Raw genomic sequence first — 5,000 nt, 5'->3', positions numbered from 1 at the left:
TGTGCCTTAACCTAACCCACGTTGTGCCTTAACCTAACCCACGTTGTGCCTTAACCTAACCCACGTTGTGCCTTAACCTAACCCACGTTGTGCCTTAACCTAACCCACGTTGTGCCTTAACCTAACCCACGTTGTGCCTTAACCTAACCCGTATTGTGCCTTAACCTAACCCGTATTGTGCCTTAACCTAACCCGTATTGTGCCTTAACCTAACCCGTATTGTGCCTTAACCTAACCCGTATTGTGCCTTAACCTAACCCGTATTGTGCCTTAACCTAACCCGTATTGTGCCTTAACCTAACCCGTATTGTGCCTTAACCTAACCCGTATTGTGCCTTAACCTAACCCACGTTGTGCCTTAACCTAACCCACGTTGTGCCTTAACCTAACCCACGTTGTGCCTTAACCTAACCCACGTTGTGCCTTAACCTAACCCACGTTGTGCCTTAACCTAACCCACGTTGTGCCTTAACCTAACCCACGTTGTGCCTTAACCTAACCCACGTTGTGCCTTAACCTAACCCACGTTGTGCCTTAACCTAACCCATATTGTGCCTTAACCTAACCCATATTGTGCCTTAACCTAACCCATATTGTGCCTTAACCTAACCCATATTGTGCCTTAACCTAACCCATATTGTGCCTTAACCTAACCCATATTGTGCCTTAACCTAACCCATATTGTGCCTTAACCTAACCCATATTGTGCCTTAACCTAACCCATATTGTGCCTTAACCTAACCCATATTGTGCCTTAACCTAACCCATATTGTGCCTTAACCTAACCCATATTGTGCCTTAACCTAACCCATATTGTGCCTTAACCTAACCCATATTGTGCCTTAACCTAACCCGTATTGTGCCTTAACCTAACCCGTATTGTGCCTTAACCTAACCCGTATTGTGCCTTAACCTAACCCGTATTGTACCTTAACCTAACCCGTATTGTGCCTTAACCTAACCCGTATTGTGCCTTAACCTAACCCGTATTGTGCCTTAACCTAACCCGTATTGTGCCTTAACCTAACCCGTATTGTGCCTTAACCTAACCCGTATTGTGCCTTAACCTAACCCGTATTGTGCCTTAACCTAACCCGTATTGTGCCTTAACCTAACCCGTATTGTGCCTTAACCTAACCCGTATTGTGCCTTAACCTAACCCGTATTGTGCCTTAACCTAACCCACGTTGTGCCTTAACCTAACCCACGTTGTGCCTTAACCTAACCCACGTTGTGCCTTAACCTAACCCACGTTGTGCCTTAACCTAACCCACGTTGTGCCTTAACCTAACCCACGTTGTGCCTTAACCTAACCCACGTTGTGCCTTAACCTAACCCACGTTGTGCCTTAACCTAACCCACGTTGTGCCTTAACCTAACCCACATTGTGCCTTAACCTAACCCATATTGTGCCTTAACCTAACCCATATTGTGCCTTAACCTAACCCATATTGTGCCTTAACCTAACCCATATTGTGCCTTAACCTAACCCATATTGTGCCTTAACCTAACCCATATTGTGCCTTAACCTAACCCATATTGTGCCTTAACCTAACCCATATTGTGCCTTAACCTAACCCATATTGTGCCTTAACCTAACCCATATTGTGCCTTAACCTAACCCATATTGTGCCTTAACCTAACCCATATTGTGCCTTAACCTAACCCATATTGTGCCTTAACCTAACCCATATTGTGCCTTAACCTAACCCATATTGTGCCTTAACCTAACCCATATTGTGCCTTAACCTAACCCATATTGTGCCTTAACCTAACCCATATTGTGCCTTAACCTAACCCATATTGTGCCTTAACCTAACCCATATTGTGCCTTAACCTAACCCATATTGTGCCTTAACCTAACCCATATTGTGCCTTAACCTAACCCATATTGTGCCTTAACCTAACCCATATTGTGCCTTAACCTAACCCATATTGTGCCTTAACCTAACCCATATTGTGCCTTAACCTAACCCATATTGTGCCTTAACCTAACCCATATTGTGCCTTAACCTAACCTATATTGCGCCTTAACCTAACCCATGTTGCGCCTTAACCTAACCTATGTTGCGCCTTAACCTAACCTATGTTGCGCCTTAACCTAACCTACGTTGCGCCTTAACCTAACCTATATTGCGCCTTAACCTAACCTATATTGCGCCTTAACCTAACCTATATTGCGCCTTAACCTAACCTATATTGCGCCTTAACCTAACCTATATTGCGCCTTAACCTAACCTATATTGCGCCTTAACCTAACCTACGTTGCGCCTTAACCTAACCCACGTTGCGCCTTAACCTAACCCACGTTGCGCCTTAACCCAACCCACGTTGCGCCTTAACCCAACCCACGTTGCGCCTTAACCCAACCCACGTTGGGCCTTAACCCAACCCACGTTGCGCCTTAACCCAACCCACGTTGGGCCTTAACCCAACACACGTTGGGCCTTAACCCAACACACGTTGGGCCTTAACCCAACACACGTTGGGCCTTAACCCAACACACGTTGGGCCTTAACCCAACACACGTTGGGCCTTAACCCAACACACGTTGGGCCTTAACCCAACACACGTTGGGCCTTAACCCAACACACGTTGGGCCTTAACCCAACACACGTTGGGCCTTAACCCAACACACGTTGGGCCTTAACCCAACACACGTTGGGCCTTAACCCAACACACGTTGGGCCTTAACCCAACACACGTTGGGCCTTAACCCAACACACGTTGGGCCTTAACCCAACACACGTTGGGCCTTAACCCGCTCTGTAATTGTCATACGACGCGTTAAATTAGTGTAGTGTTGCCTAACTGCAACCCCCGCAATATAGTTTGCTACTCGCACTGCCTGGTCCCCAGTGTATCGCTTCATGTTAAACACCTTGCAGCGATACACTGTAATGTGGATGGCAGCAGGACGTACATGCTCAATGCCCTTCGCAGTTGTTCATTGGCATTCGCATGGCGAAGCACTTAGCCTACGCTGTGGTACGGCCTGTGTCAACTGTCCGCTGATGTTGTACGTCCAAATCACACACTGTACTGCACATTGGTCCTCATGTACTGAATGATACATCGTGGTACATGTGACCGTACAACGACTGCGCCAACAACGGCGAACCATGCGGTCCAACTGTTGTGCACTCAGCTATGTGTCGTCTCCCTATAAGAGCCGGATTGCAGTGTGGTATGCCCTGGATGGCGATCAGCATGAGCCGTCTGTTGATGTAGTGGCGCGTGTTGTCAGACGTAGTCGTCTCTTCTCACACACCGTGACAGCATGGTGCACTGCGTTCCACATCTGCGACATGCGACAGAGGCCGGTTGACAGTCGTTCGCGCAATGGACATCGCATACGTACGGGGGCCACCTTCCACGTGTTCGCGAAGCGTGCACATGTTGTTGCGTGTATGTGGGCAGACATAGTGTGTCGTGACACCTGACACAGGCATGCAACAATCGTTGAATTTGCAAATGGCGATGGACGTCTACGTTTGCTGGTGACGTTACGCAAATGAACAACTGGTAAACCGTTGTGGTGCGGTTGTTCTCGCTAGAGGTGAATCAGTGATGGCGACGATCGGTTGAGCTACCAACCGGTTGTTTCAGCGATACCCACCATGCCCACGAACGTGAATGGCATGTGGGTGTGAAGCGATACGCGGCGGTGGCTGGGTGGGACCGTCCCCGGCCGGTGAGGGGGGGCCTCCCGGCGTGCTGGCCGCGCGGTGCGTGGGCGCACGCGCTACAGCCGGCTGGTGGGGGCGGCCAGTGGCAGGCGCGCCGGCCGACGGAGGCGGCAGGCGGCGCAGCTGCGCGCCGGCGCACCCTGCACGCGGCGCCGTGCGGCCAAAGTAGGTCCTCGCGGGCCCGGTGCGAAGCGCGGTGGACATCTGCAGTGTGCTGGTCCGATTGAGGACTGTGTGCGCTGAGGATGCGCCGCCGCCCGGCGCTCGGCGCCGCGACGCCGTCTGCTGCTCGGTCGCCTCTGCGGTTCTCGCAGGTGGTTTGTATCGCAGCTGTGCGGACGTGTTGGCGCGTGCGCTGTGCTGGGAGAGTTCGCTTCGGCACCCAAGTGGGGCTTTTGTCCTTCTGTGGCGCTGGCGTTGGAGCTGCCGGCCACCGTAGGTGGCGCGTGTTGTCTCCCGCCGGCAATGCCACGACAGCACGCTCCCGGGCCTCTGTCGGCAGCGGCAAGCTCAGTTGGGAGCACGGGTGGTCGCACCTAAAGCGTCTACTCGCCAAACTCCGGGCGATTGCGCCTCTCTCGAACCCGACCAAGTACTTAGGACGGCGCTGCGCGCCGCCGGGACCTGAGAGGGTTTCGAGGTGTATCGTGCAGGGGAGCTCAGCCTCCTCCTGTTTGCAGAATAATTGAGCGGACGCTTGCGTGTTCGCGCGGGCCCCCGGGACACACTCCCGGGCGGCCGGCTGCTCAGCTCTAGTTGACGCAGCTCCCTGGTTGATCCTGCCAGTAGTCATATGCTTGTCTCAAAGATTAAGCCATGCATGTCTCAGTACAAGCCGCATTAAGGTGAAACCGCGAATGGCTCATTAAATCAGTTATGGTTCCTTAGATCGTACCCACGTTACTTGGATAACTGTGGTAATTCTAGAGCTAATACATGCAAACAGAGTCCCGACCAGAGATGGAAGGGACGCTTTTATTAGATCAAAACCAATCGGTCGGCTCGTCCGGTCCGTTTGCCTTGGTGACTCTGAATAACTTTGGGCTGATCGCACGGTCCTCGTACCGGCGACGCATCTTTCAAATGTCTGCCTTATCAACTGTCGATGGTAGGTTCTGCGCCTACCATGGTTGTAACGGGTAACGGGGAATCAGGGTTCGATTCCGGAGAGGGAGCCTGAGAAACGGCTACCACATCCAAGGAAGGCAGCAGGCGCGCAAATTACCCACTCCCGGCACGGGGAGGTAGTGACGAAAAATAACGATACGGGACTCATCCGAGGCCCCGTAATCGGAATGAGTACACTTTAAA

At 51.7% G+C, this 5,000-nt stretch overlaps 1 non-coding gene across 1 annotated transcript in view; it reads left to right on the top strand.

Annotated features, from left to right (window-relative positions):
• The first annotated feature begins 4,455 nt into the window (after positions 1 to 4,455).
• LOC124573753 overlaps positions 4,456 to 5,000 on the top strand; it is a 1,910-nt gene continuing 1,365 nt past the window's right edge. Inside the window, exon 1 of the ribosomal RNA XR_006972108.1 lies at positions 4,456 to 5,000. This exon is cut by the window's right edge and continues 1,365 nt beyond it. This is a non-coding gene — a ribosomal RNA (small subunit ribosomal RNA).

This window comes from Schistocerca americana, unplaced genomic scaffold (genome assembly GCF_021461395.2).
Source record: "Schistocerca americana isolate TAMUIC-IGC-003095 unplaced genomic scaffold, iqSchAmer2.1 HiC_scaffold_196, whole genome shotgun sequence".
Classification (NCBI taxonomy): Eukaryota; Metazoa; Arthropoda; class Insecta; order Orthoptera; family Acrididae; genus Schistocerca; species Schistocerca americana.
This window is presented reverse-complemented; position numbering and strand designations above follow the sequence as displayed.